This window comes from Tyto alba, unplaced genomic scaffold (assembly GCF_018691265.1).
Source record: "Tyto alba isolate M040663 unplaced genomic scaffold, T.alba_DEE_v4.0 Super-Scaffold_9, whole genome shotgun sequence".
Taxonomy (NCBI): domain Eukaryota; kingdom Metazoa; phylum Chordata; class Aves; order Strigiformes; family Tytonidae; genus Tyto; species Tyto alba.
The window spans coordinates 13,464,294-13,478,897 of NW_024881330.1; the positions used below are offsets into that span (position 1 = coordinate 13,464,294).

At 39.0% G+C, this 14,604-nt stretch overlaps 1 protein-coding gene across 9 annotated transcripts in view; it reads left to right on the forward strand.

Annotated features, from left to right (window-relative positions):
• ZHX1 (zinc fingers and homeoboxes 1) overlaps nucleotides 1-14,604 on the forward strand; it is a 30,089-nt gene that overhangs the window by 1,671 nt on the left and 13,814 nt on the right. The window lies entirely within an intron of this gene.

The window sequence follows — 14,604 nt, forward strand, 5'->3', positions numbered from 1 at the left end:
CTAAACGTAGGAACGAAAGAAGAATTTTAAAAGCTGTGCTGTTGGTTTTGACCAGCTGTCTGTATTTTGTTTGTTTTTTGCTTAGAAGGATTTAATGCAGAAAAAAAATTAATGCGAGTGCTTAGGGAAACCCTGTTTAAAACAACCTGCGTGATGCAGACTAGAGGATTGCCCTCAGTTACAACCTCTTTAAGCAAGCTCTCATAATTTAGAAAACCCTTTTGTTACTGTCTTTAGACATTGCCAGCAAGGCAGTCTATTTCGCTTGGGTTGTTAAATGAATTCCCCTGAGCTGGTTAGAAGTAGATGCCATTTTTTATAACTGCAATTATTTGCTTTTAACTTCAGGCTAGTGGTTCTTGTGTCTTTGCTAGACTGAAAAGCCCTTTACTGTCACTTTTGGGTAACGTGTACTATGATTGTTCCCAAACTTGTCTTTGTAAAACACAGAAGTTTGAGGTAGAGCTTTTCTTTGTGAGGCATACTCTTCTACTCTCTTGATGCTTCTTATGACTCTCTTCTGGATTATTTCCTCTCTTGCAACACTCCTGATGACCTCTGCGTGCTTTAGCTGTATCCAGTGTCCTGGTGTCTAGCCTTAATTGCTGTCATTTATCACTGTTGGTTATTATTGGAACAGACAATATTTATCACTGCATACCAGTATATCATTGGAGACTGTTAGAGCAGTGTATTGAATAGATCTGCCTTTTGTAGATTTCTCAGTACTGAAGAATTTCTATCAAATAATGGACTTTGTACTATTGTTAGGATTCCTTTTGTTCCTAATGTGCCGAAAAGACTGTTCCTTGTGTATTTTGCTTCGCTGAGCAGTCTACAGCATTTCCCTTAAGCTTATTGCTATGCATGAGCTTTCCCCCTGTTTTTTCCATTTGTTATATGTAGTATGAGGGAAAGGTTTAAATTTTGATTAACTTCATCGTTATGATTATTGTTGGTGACCCTTTTGTTTGGATGTGACTTTAGAAGAGTCTTATTTTTAAAATAGTTGTATGTCTGAAGTCAGATTCTTTCCTCAAGTCTGAGTTCAGGATTTTTTCCAGCTTTATGAAACTGGAACTTTTAAAGCACCAAGTACATCTAAACTGGGTTTTATTCTGTTTGCACATAATAAATATAACCAAGGCACAATCACTTGTAGCTAAGCTATGGCTAATCTTTATTTTGGTAATCAGTTTCTCTTTACCTGTCAAGCTGAGGTCTAGTCAAGAATTCCACAGCGTCAAATTCAGTATTTTTATGTTTTCTAATTTTTAGAAATCCTGAGCCTGCCGCAAAAATTACAGAATGATTTTTTCAGTGTCTGTTTATTAAAGTCCTGTCTCATAACAGTTTTGGGATCATGGCGTGGGGGAAGGTTCTGAACATTTTTAGCTGACTGCATGGACATGCTGTTCTCTTCTGGGTATTAATGGTCAATATTCCCTCTCCTTGTGCTTTAGATGCAGGGTCATTGATCCATAAATGTCCAAGATGGTTCACCTCTGAGTCGTCAGTGACTTGTTTACAAGTGATGCAATTTTCAATATAGTACCATTTCCCCTTCTTCTTTTGTTTACTTGCTATTTCTTAAACAGGCAGCAGTGTTGATCTTGGTGTTTTACTTCTGTAGCTCCCCACTGCATGTCAGTAGCATCACCTTTGTTGAATATATATCTACATGAATATGACTTTCTGTTATTATTTATGTTTCTAATATTATCAGATAAGGCATTAAAGCAGCTACTTTCTTCAGGCTATCAAAGGGATGTGACTACTAATGTTTTCAGCATTATTATTATTAGTATTATTATTAATTCCAATTTATTGTCTATTCCAATTCATCTTCTCTCCTTTTTTCTCTATTTTTTTTTTCTGTGGCTAGTTCAGGACCTTCCCAAATAATCAAACCACTTTGCTGCATAAACAGTTGTTTCTTTTTTCTGTGGAGGTGGAAGCCACCAAAAATGATACATTTCCTTATCCTGTACCAGCCAGATGGCATTTCATAATTCTGTGCCTTACATCACTTTAACTGATGGTTCATTTCCAGCTCTCTTGTCTTTCTGTCAAGGAACTGGAAGGAACTTTGGAAGGTCCACTCAAGTCTTTTTTCATATTCTTCAGAGTTCAATGAACTGTAATGTATTTCATAAAACAGTGACTCTACTACCAGTGGGTCCTTTCTAACCAGCTTCAGAAATCAGCACAAATTGAGCAAAAGTCTGCTGATGTCACTTGCGGGAAGATGTGTACCACTCTTTTACCCTTAAGAGCTTTGAAATCATAGTAAATGTTAAAGTGCAATAGAATGCAGTGAAAAGAGTATGATCTAAAGGGCCAGGAACTAGAATGTAAAGTAGAGCGCTTACTATATCATTAAAAATATAAAAAGGGCAGTATCGTGCTAAAGCACAGAAACTAAGAAAATTGCTGATGACCAGAAGAGGAATGGGTGTGGCTAGGTGCGAGAACATTTAGGAGAAATGATAAAGCACTTTGAATATGCTACGTTTTGCACTCCGTAAATGATGTCAAAGATAGCAAAGAACTTAATGTTGCAAACATCCTCTAGCAGCTTGACCTCTGCTTATGCCGAAGGAGTCTAAAGGAGCTCAGTATATTCTACTTACAAAGGACAAGCTTTGAATTGGTTTTGGAGCCATTTATGAAAGTGAGTTTGGTGTTTTAGGTTCACTCCATGCAATTTGCCCTTCCCCAGTGACACTTTGCAATCTGCTGCTCACCTTCCTTATCCATTGGTCTCACTAGGAGTTGAAGGAATTTAAAATGCTGCCAAGGGACCCACAATTTGAAGTCATTGCTCAAGTGAGCTTTGAAGGCTGGAAGTTTTGTTTCAGCAGCGGGCAGACAGAACTGTGTAATGAGGCATGCGTAACGCCCGCCCTCGCTCTTTGGCAAAGCCAGCATCGTTCGGTGAGCGCCAAATTCACCCCACCAGACAAAAGGACAGAAATGAGCTTTTAAACTTTCTAATGGTTATGGTAAGAGTTCCACATGTTCAGCACTTTGAATCTGCAGATACAATCTGGATTATATCAGAAATGGTGGGACCAGCGGGACTAGGGAGATGATTGTCCCCCTGTGCTCCGCAATGGTGAGGCCGCAGCTTGAATTCTGTCCCCTCGTTACAAGAAAGTCGTTGAAGTGCTGGAGCAAGTCCAAAGAAGGGCAGTGAAGCTTGTTCAGGGACTGGAGAGCAAATTTTACGAGGAGTGGCTGAGGGAACTGGGGCTGTTTAGTTTGGAAAAAAAGAGGCTGAGGGGAGATCTTGTGCTTCCTACAACTATCTGAAAGGAGGTTTTAGGGAGGTGGGTATCGGTCTCTTTGACCAAGTAACAAGTGATAAGATGAGAGGAAGCGGCCTCAAGTTGTACCAGGGGAGGTTTAGACTGGATATTAGGAAAAATTTCTTCACCAAAAGGGTTGTCAGGCATTGGAACAGGCTGCCCAGGGAAGTGGTGGAGTTAGCATCCCTGGAGGTATTTAAAAGATGTTTAGATGTGGCACTTAGAGACATGGTCTAGTGGTGGACTTGACGGTGTTAGGTTAATGATTGGACTCGATGATCTGCAAGGTCTTTTTCAACCTAAAGGATTTTATGATTCTGTATATTGGATATGAAATAGCTGTTAGCTTACAATGAGTACTGTGAATTAGTCAATAATTTTATATAGGTTTTAAGGTTTGAATCCTTGTTTATAGGTTAGGAATGCAATTATTTTAACACTGTCTTACCTCACAAAATTGCTAAGAACTTCCTAGATAGGAATGCATGTTTTTATAGTCCAAGACAGTCTTGGGAGAGGCCTCTAAGTTTGGCTTTCCTAAAAATTGAGGAGTATTAGCCTAAACAAAACATGGTACTAACATGTTTGCCTTCCTCCCTGTGTTATAATGGAAGGACATGCTTCCCTCCATATGTCAAAATGCTCTTGATTTTAAAACTCCCCTACTGTCTCTGTGCATTGGTGTGAGGCTCTGTTTTGGTAATTAAATCAAAATGAAATCTGGGAATGTTTATGTCCTAAAAAGAGGGGACACAATGGGGAAGGAGTCAGGAAAGAACAATTCTTACTACCTGGGCTGCAGAAGACTGGTAGTTAAACTTTAGTTACAGCTGTGTGTTTCTTCAGAAAGTCCAGATTCCTATTTAATCTTTAGAATAGTTTCAAAGTAGAAGAATACTGCATTTTTATACATATGTCAGCTGCCTTCAGCAACATCAGTTGGAGCTGAGGGCACTCTGCAAATCAGAGCTGTATCAGGAGTAGTTAGGCACTTGGTAGCAGTTGCCAGGTGAGCAAGATGGAGCAAGCATGAAAACTCAGGGATTTCTGTTTCTCAGTAGTATTCTCAACAACATGAAACGCATTTGTAGCTTCAGTGGAATTTTTGGAGCATTCAGTACAGCACAATATCCAGCCTTGTTTGCAGTGTTGAATACTTGCGGCTCTCTGTCCTCCAGACTTCTCAGTGGGGGTCTGGACTGACAAAAGGTTCATCGTACCTGGAGCACCACATGAGTTCAAGTTTCTTTGTGCATGGATCAGTTTGAGGAATTGGTGCCCATACAAGATCTCTGCTGGCATTGTAGGTATCTGTTAAAATACAATGCAAACCCACACAGATTTACTCCTTTTATCTTATGAGTGTTTTTCAAATTCGATTTCTTAATACGTTTTACTTAATTTTGTTGGATTTTGTGGGTAAGTAGAGAAAAAATTTTTATTTTTTATATTTCCTTAAATCATTTAAGATGGAAGGAGACTTTTTGTGTGTGTGAAATGATTGCAACTTTGGATGTTTTATCTTGAAATCCACAAACATTAATTTTAAATCTTATTCTTGACAAGTTGTGCTTTTTTTTTTTTTTTTTTTTTCCTTTTATTTATGGGTTCCTCCAGTGGAAAAGTAAGACCTTGTTAATATCAGCTGTTTGTTTCTTTTGGGGAAAGAAGGGAAGAGGTGAGAAAAAAGAGTAATAGTGAAGTAAAGTAAGTTTATTCTTTCCACACATAGTAAAGAAATAGTCACATGCACGCATCCTTATACAATCATTAATATAGATATATATATATTATATTAACATTATATTAACATTCAATGAGGGAGAAGTTTTGTGTTATTGAATACACTAAAATTTTACTTCACAATCCCTTGATTTGAAAGCTTTCCAGTATATTAATACTTGTGTGGATGATGACGGTGCAAACACCATGCTCTCTGGTCACACGTGTTTACTGATGGAGCAAGCACTACTTTTACTGCAGTTTAGGCCAGATGCATATGAGCACAAGCTAGTTCTAAGGGCAGAATTTGCGGATATATGCTGCTTTATTTGAGTGACTATCCTATTTCTGGATTTAATCCTCATGAAGTTCCTATATGTGAATTACTGAACAGGAGCCCTCTTCCTTACCAGGCAACGTTTAAGTCCGGATGCTGCAGAGAGCTGATTCTCGGGAGAGATAGGCTGAAGGTGTGAGCTTGCTGGGGGGCTGGGGCTGAAGATTGCTTTGCACCAGAGCAGCTTCTCTGCACTACCTTGTGTGGAAAGATTCAGTCATTTCCACCCAAAGCAATGAAATAAAAAGCTCAGTCAGCCATTTCATCTTGAGATACCCCACCCTCCAAAACAAATATTAAAAAGAAAATGTAGGTTCTGGCCCATGCATATGCCAGTAATTTCCACTGATTAAGTTGATGCTTGTAACTGAGATCTAGACAGGCCATGTTTTGCAAAATACAAGTATCTTTTTTTAATCTCAGTAGAGGAAGTTACAAAATTTATATAGACCCTTTGATATTTTTTTTTTAACCCGATAACTGGTTGGGAAGGAAAGAGTGTGTTTAGTTTACCTTTGTCCTAGATTCAGTTTTAATATCTGATGTTTAAATGAAGGGGGGTTGATCTTTATTCTTAATGATTCATGCTGCCTCAAAGCACAGTGGTTTCTAGTTGTGTGCTGCCTTTCCCACTGGGGGATGCAAACAAAAGAACAATAATTTCAGACTCCTCCTTCAGTTTCCAAGAGAACCTTAGCTGCTCAGGGATAGCTTTGAATTTTAAAAGCATTTTTCTTCCAAATTATGTATTGATTGCACACAAAATAGCAGTGCTGTAATATGCAATTTAAAACAAATGCATGATGGTGCTCATTTGCTTTTAATGCTTCTTTTTCCAGCAGAAAAACAAAAAGTGGATTCTGTTCCCATAAACCAGTCTTGCAAAATCCTTACAAACATTTATTAGTCTAGACACAAAATATTCTCGCCCAGCCTCAGCTTGACGATGGCAAAAAAAAAAAAAAAAGGCAAACTAATATTGTACTTGGCTGTCAAAAAAGGGAAAGAAAAAAAAAGCTTGCCCCAGGCTAGTGAACCAGTAACATTTTGCTAGGGCTGCCTACAACAACAGATGCATCTTATTCCCATGAGGTTTCCAGGCCTGCCTATTCTCTTATGCTAAACTTGAACACTCTCATAAACATTCTCTTTGAGTACCACACCCCAGTTGTATCCTGGGTTCTTCCAATTCACTTGATTCAGTAATGACACTAAGCATGCTTGTCTTCTTTCTCCTTACCAATCCTTGTATTCCCTCATCTCCCCCCAGATACTATTTAACTAATGCATTAATTCAAAACCAATCCTAATATATGGGAACTGGAAAATTGATAGAACTCAAAATGGTTTAAAATAGGTGATTTAATCGCAGTTTAAATCTTCATGTAGGGAACTTTGATTTAAATTATTTTTTCTAATCTTGATTTGCATTTGTGCTTTTGATAACTTATATAAATGTTGAATGATTCTCATTGTTTGATATTGTGGTAGTTTGCAAAATTTTTTTTTGTGAAGGGATAAATTATATCAGTGAGTGTTTATTAGTCCTTTATCTCAACATACACTCAGAGTATTAATTTTTACTTTTTGTCATCTTCTTAGAAAATAGTGAATTACGCATATCTTGTTTTTCAGATAATGATTAGTTCCTGTAATTCGCAATTTATGTCAAACTGCATTTGCTTAGAAATGAAAATTTAATTAAAAATTCCCCTAAACAGCATAACATGTCTGTATTATTAGACTACTATAGATGTGTAGAATATCAAAGTATACAGTTACTCAAACATGACTGTATTTTTTTAAAATCCTATGGATTTATGAGACAAAATATGATACATTTTTATACCTACTAGATTAAATTTATTGTGTCTGCAATGACGTATCCATGTCTGTTAAAATTTTAGCCCTGGCAGAGCTCATGCTCAAACCTGAATTGGAGGTCTTACACAGAAATTGAGTCCTGCTGTTTCAACTTCGAGGCAGGACACTTCTGTCATTCAGAAAACAATACGTATCTTCACTCAGTGCATATGTCTACAAAGTGTATGTCTGTCTGTGAGGTTAGTCATTGACTGCCACTAATTCAGTGTTTTCACTAAGAATTTCCAACTAAGACAACTTGCTTCTAAAAAAAAATAATTATACAAATCAAAACTGTCTATTTTAATACTGATTTTTTTTCTCAGTGCTTTTATCCCATTAATAAAGGCTTACCTGTTTACAGTTAGAACAGTACTTCAGGCAGACATCGGTGCTCTTAATGAGGATGACTGGTTTAATGTTGGTAAATTAGATAGGTGTTACTCATATAAGGGAATGTGTTCACTGTGTTCTTGCCAAATTAACAAAGTGTTTTTAGCTAAAACCGATTTTTATTTTCCTACTCTAAATAATAGGAGGTTTAAACATAATACTGATTCTTCTCTTCCTTCCCCCCCAGCTCTCATGCTCTCTTGTGTAATTTTTTTTTTTTAGGCTTTTCTGTTGCTTCTCAAATGTGTTTTTTATCAACACATACTGTATTTTTAAATAAAATTCTACTGCCCATTCTCATTTAAGTCGGTGAGAGCATGATTTTGACCCTAGAATATTTATGAAGCTTTAAACTATATATTTTAAAACAGAACTAATCTGATTTTTTGATGGTGTTTAAATCAAATGCAAAAAGAAAGCACGCAGCCCCACAGCCTTTCATTTTAAGCACAGTGTTTTAGTTAACTACATACTTTCCACTTAAATCCCATTGTGCTAATTTTCCACCATTATACTAGGAAGTGAGAGACAAAAAGTGAAACTGGGTAGTCTGTTTTCGGTAATCGTCTCTCTCACTCTCCTGCCAGGATTGAACATTGGAGGTTTGTGTTTCTCCTGCAAGAGTTGCTCGAATGACAAGTAGCTCCAGCGGAACAGGGCAAAAGGTGCCACGGGTGGCTCCCAAACGGGGAGCTGGCCTCTCAAGCAGGGCTCTGAGCAGTTAGGAGAGGGAGGTCACATGCCTGGTGGAAAGTAAGGCACGGAGGTGAGGTTCACAGTCAAAGTTTGGGGCATCAGCCTGGTGAAAGACCTGGTGATTCTTGCTGGGTTACTTTGCCGCTGTGTCGAAGGCCTTCATTTAGGTGAGCTGGGTGTGGGGCAGAATCGGGCTACTGCTGGGCTCCTAGTCCAGCCGTGCTTGTGAGGGAGAATGTGTTCAACGTGGTAACTGCAAATCTCCTGCTCCCTGAGCCGTGGGCTGAGGTGCTTGTTCTGGTCTGCTGACTCTTTAAGACCCTTCATGACTCTGTGGTAACTTGAGTACTCAGTTGTGTCTCTGACTTCTGCAGGTGACCATGCTTTGAGATTCAGCATTTTATGCTACATGTTATACTTGGAAGGCTCTGTAGTCCCCTATCTTTTACCTTTTTTGTCACTGAGCTGTTTGGCAGTAAACAATGTTTATCCACTTGTGAATGCAGGATGGAGGGAGGGAGAGGGGGATCAGTCTTTGTCACACACAGAATAAGACATTATCTCCCACAGAAATCAGCGGGAGTATCTAAGGAGTACAGTACAGAACTCAGCAGGGGGGTGGAGTCAGGTCACTGTTGCAAATAAAAATGGTTTGCTTTTCACAAAGGTTAACTTGGTACACAGTGGTATTTTACTAGATAGTTGAGACCTGCAGAGTGTTTATGCAGGCAGCTTGGGCTACTCTCCTTCCTTTTAGTTATTAGATGAAACATCCTGAAATCATGGGGGGGAAAATTAGAAGGGACTTCTGGAGATCATCTAGTCCAGCCTCCTGCTCAAAGCAGAGTTAACTGTGAAGATGGATATGGTTGTTCAGGGTCTTACCAAGCTTTGAAAACTTCCAAGGATAGAAATTCCTTAAAAGTTCCCAGCAGATCTCCACAGCCTCTTCAGACAACTGGTTAAATTCCTCACCAGCACTGAGATGCTCTTACTCTGCCATCACCAGGACCCTAAAGTGGGGTTCATCTGTAGTAGACCCAAGAGTATGTTTCTGTTGTAGTGAGAGGCAGGTAAACCTGTGCTAGCTTGACAGTCTCACCCTGTTCCTGGCAGAAATTTAGTGCTTCACTGGGAATACTTGCACTTAATGGCAGTGACCATGTACCCTGAATACGGAGAGGGAAACTTCAGTGTTGTATATGTGTTGTGAGAGTGCTGCTGCGTGACCAGTGTTGGTTGGTTCATTCATCTGGTTTAAGAGCAAAAATAACAGAGTGAGGAGGCAAGCAGGGAGAGGGAGAGGCAAGCAGGGAGAGGGAGAGGCAATCTCAATGTAAAAAGCCATATTACCATTCTTTCTCTGAACAGCTCTGTGCCTCAGGGATTTGACATAGGAACTTGAAATTTGGCAAGGACCTAGCCCTGAGGTCCGAGAAATGCCTTGCGCTGTTTAAAAAAAAAAAAAAAAAAAAAAAAAGGCAGAATTATGCGTCATAATGTATCACTACCTTTTTGTATCCAAGGTAGAATTGACAGGATGTTTTGTTACCTGCTCTTGATCATGCTTTTATGCCTGTCACACAACCTTGCAAATGCCACTGGCCTAGCAGGAGGTATAAAAGTGTTGGGAGCTGTTAAGTCCTGAGTCCTAGTCCCACTTGTTTAAGGGTAGAGCGCTCCCAACACTGTTAATTGCTGTTGAGAAGATACCATTTCGCTACAGTGACAAGCAAATATTAATGAAAGCAGATAGCAGCTGATTTGAAATCTGGTTTCCAATGTGACAAGGGCGCGTGCAGTTTGTTGCAATTGATGGAGGAGGGGGAGAGGAGAGGGAGACAGTCTGTGCTGAGCTGTGTCACCTTTAAAAGCGCGGGGGTTCCTGTATAGCACGAGGGATGATTAGAGAATGAGTCGGGCTATCTAGCAAAGGAGACCATCTGTAGGACTGCTGCTTTGGTATCTGAAGAAGATGAAGGGTGTCTGGGGACACGAACTCTGGGAAGCAAAAGGAAGGCCTTGTACTTCCAGCACTAGACTAGGGTCTGGGAAAATAAAGGTCTCTAGAAATTTTTTGTCTGAGAAAAAAAAAAACGCAGATTCAAGTCAAAAGGAACATGTTGTGAAATCATGTCTGTGCCAGATTGTTTCATTTTAAAGAAGAAAATCCCAGGAGAATAAAACCTTTTGTTTTGAGGTTTTAAGGAGAAACTTTTTGATAAACAGTTTTTAAAATGAGTAATTTTTTACTGTTCTGTTTTTTTAAAAGCCAATATGAAACATTTTGGTGTTTGAATTAAACATTTATTCAACCCAAAACACATTTTAAAATCTTTTCATGTCAGGAATTTATTTCTTCCTCCTTTCCTTTTTCTATGTAACAGCACAGCAAGCAAAACAAAACAGAGCTGTAACTGTGCAAAAATAGTATCCTTAATTCTGCTGCCATTTTGTTGAGTATGATAAGCAGTCTGATACTTACTTTCAAGAATAATCATACAAAGATGTCTGATGTTAAAAGTACTGAGTGCTCACAATTTGGATTGGAACACCTTAAAGGTCAAAAAAGAAAGATATGCCTATGCGAGGTTTAGCTGCCAAGGTGACCAGATAGATCGTGTAAAAAATACATACTTATGTGACTGAGGAGCAGAGAGACTCACCATATAAGTTAAAGGTCCTTCTTTGTCAGTGTACCTGTGATTGTTAAGTACTTGTCACGTTTGATCAATAGCTTGTATATGATCAGGCATAAAAACTGGTTATGGCTTTGTGTGTCGAGAGCAGTGGCACAGGTTACTGTACTTGCTGTAGGGGTACCTGGGGGATATTTTGTAATAGAGAAAGATAATCTAGGTCATTTAGTGGTCATTTCTAGCCTGAAATTCTGAAAGTTACTTTGATGGAACCTGCTCGTTACCCATTAAAACCAGTCGGGATAGGAGGAATCTGGGAAAATCTAATTGTGTGTCAGGCTCCTTTCAGCCTCAGCTGGACTTCGTGTCAGCTTCCCAGTGCTCCAGCATGGCTCTGGCTTTGGCATATCCCAAAGCTATGAGCGGGCAGGCAGGACAGTCGCTTTTGGTACGTGCCTCCCTCATTACAAATTGTAATGTGGCAAGGACGCTAAGCATGTCCTTGTCTTTGCAGCACACATGAAGTCCTGCTGAAATCAGTTTGACAAGTTTCTCTCCCGTGTTGAATTAGAACCAGAACTCATTTAAAACCAGAAATCAAATGTGAATATTGTCGGGTTTAGATAGAGATTTGCCTTTATTTTGGAGTCATAAGCAGTAGTGCCCTCTGAGCTTTGCAGATAATGAACAACTGAAGAATATGTCACTATAAAATTAAGTCCTTCACCCTTCTCACTGAGAGGCAGCACAGATCAGAGCAGATTAGCCTACACTGTGCTCTGTGCAGAATAGTTTTTGACATGGATACATCTACTCTGAATAAATGGTAATAGAAGGAGGCTAAACAAAGAATCAACAATTGCATATTGTCATGGATTAATCAGGTGCTATAAGGAGAAGACAAAATGTTTTCTGTGTTGATGAAGATTGTAGGCAATTTGTAATCTAGGTGATTTTAAAAGTTAGAAGCAGTTTCTATTGCTTCATCTTCTTCTGAGCCACCCTGTTTGTGCATATTCTTAAAATCACATTATTTGGCTTTGGGTTTTTTGTTAGCACGTTTTTCCTGCACGCTGGATGGAAGTGTCATACAGCAAGCAGGGAGAAATGCCTTTTCATAAAGCATACAACATGAACACACAGTGAACACTTTCTGTAATCTCATTTATTTTCTTGCTGCATCAGCTACTCCTGTTTGAGGGAGGGAAGGAAGAGGTAGGTAAAAAATTTGTGCTAGAAACAGAGTCTTTTACATGTCTTCTGCTGTCAACCCTTCATCTTTTCCTTCTCAAACTATAATCAAAGGAGCAGAAAGTTTCTGCCTGTATTTAGAACATTTATGTAAATTTTTATCTCTGTAGCAGATTTGGATAACTTTAAATGTTGAATTCCACTATGGATAATAAATCTGTCTTAATATAATTATTAATGAATTGGGACTATTAACTGCTTTTGGTATGTTTCTGAAGAGCAGTGTCCTGAGCAATTGCCAGCTCAAATATAAAATACAAGATCGTGGACCTTCAAAAAAGTATGCCCACACTTACTTTTTTTATGTTCCTGGAGAAGTGTCTGTTTCATAGACTGGTTTTGCTGGAAATGTCAATTGTATGAAAATCTGAGATAAAATTACAGGAGGAGATTGCAGTGATGAATGTTTTGAGAGATTAAGAGTGCAGCTAATTGAAAGATTTTCTCCGTATTCTTTCACTGAAAAGTAATGCTTTTGACATAAAGCAAACAACTGGAATATTTCAGTACAAACCAAATTGCACAATATATTGTCAGTATTAACTGCGAGGGATAAAAGTACAGTCCAGATAAAAAATAGAAAATCTTAAACAATATTAAGTCATGTATTTGACCCTAAAGTATGTAAGGGACAAGCCAAAGTAATCTCTGAACTATTAGTGATGAGCTTCAGGTACTCAGGGGGGATGGGAGAGATCTCAGAGGATTTGACACAGGCAAACATAGTACCTAGTCTTAAATGAGGGAGAGACATGAGCAGAGAACAGGTAGGGAATCACCGATCAGTTAACAAGATCTTTATTCCCAGGACAATTCAGGAAGAATTTACTAAAAAGCTGTCTTTAAGGACCTAGAGAGTTGTGGCAAGGTTCTTAAAAAAGTGGATTTGTCAAAACCAGACTGTCAAACCAATCTGGTTTCATTTTTTGCTAGAGTAATTGGCCCACTAGAATGAGATGTGGCAGACCTTACTGAAGTCAAGAGAGACAGCAAGGTTCCACATGGCATTCTTGTGAGCAGTACAGGAGAGGTGTTCTAGAGGAGCTAAAGTACAAGGGTGATGCATAATTGTTTTGATAAACTAATCAAGTGTGAGTTTTCATAATCCCCTGGTAAACTGAGAGAACATGTCAGGCAGGGTGCTAAAATGGAATAATCCCATTAGCGCCAAGGAGAAGGGAATGGAGGTTTCAGTAAAGTCTATGGAGGAAAGAAGACTGGGAAGGGTTGCAAGCATCTCACTTTGTTGAGGCTTTAGTGAATGCTGACATAGCTCTTCGTAGTTCTGAATTAAACAGGATTTTGAAATGACAACACCCTTTTTTTAAAAAAAAAAAAATCTTACATAGCATAGTCAGAAGAGCATAGGTGCACCTTTCTTTTTCTGAAACATGCTTGCATCGAAGAAACATATTTCTCCAGTGAAAAACAGTGGAGGGATAGGATGATCTGACTGTGCACCATGAGCAAAACTGAACCAAAGCAAACAGAGATGCGATACAGAGATTTAGCTGAAAGGCTGCAGCTGATGCAATTGCATGTGGACCTGTAGGTTTATAGGCACTGCAGATGCTATTGGGTAAACGAGGGGACTGGAGAAAAACACTTACTGATTTGTTGGACAGGTTTCCCATTTTATTTATTATCTCCATCCTTATCTCAAGCATGCTTCAACCTGCAGGTCAGGTCAAATGTTGCTTTCACTTGTGCTCTGTGCCATCCCAGAACAGGACCCTCAGCAAGCCCTTACATTCACTCAGGCTGCTCTGAATATTGATCCTACGTGCTGTGCTAGGGATGCAGCACTGCAGAGTACCACAGTCACTTTTCAAACTGCAACTTTAGTCAGCAAAACTAGCTGTTAAGTAACTTTGAAAATGGGCATTTCTGGCATTTTTGAAATTTTACTTAAGATCGCAGAAAGATTAGGTAATACCACCCAGCTCTTCCCCAAGAGCATTGCTCAACATTGAGTCTTGGCAGTTGTCTTTCTTTTGTCAAGGGCCCTCTAGCCCCACAGCAAAGCAGGACAGTTAGTAATGCTCTACCTCTTGTCCCTCAGGACACCAAGACAAATGGATCCATTTAGCTTTGCTTCATGGTTCTCTCACTGCAAAGATAAATGAGATGGCATGTAATACATACATTGTATATACATTAAAATAAATACCTTTTACATTTCTGTGCAGCTTTAGAGACTGCCAGCATTAACTTGTGGAAGAAGGGTATCTTTCCACTTCAGTACTATTAAATAATTGTCATCCATCCTGGAATGATGATTACCCACGATTTATTGAGCACTGTCAGTATCCTTAATGCCGTGTAACCGTATTCTTGGCATAAAAAGCTTATCATGTCAGCCAGTGTACTTTGAATGTAAGCACAGAAGTAG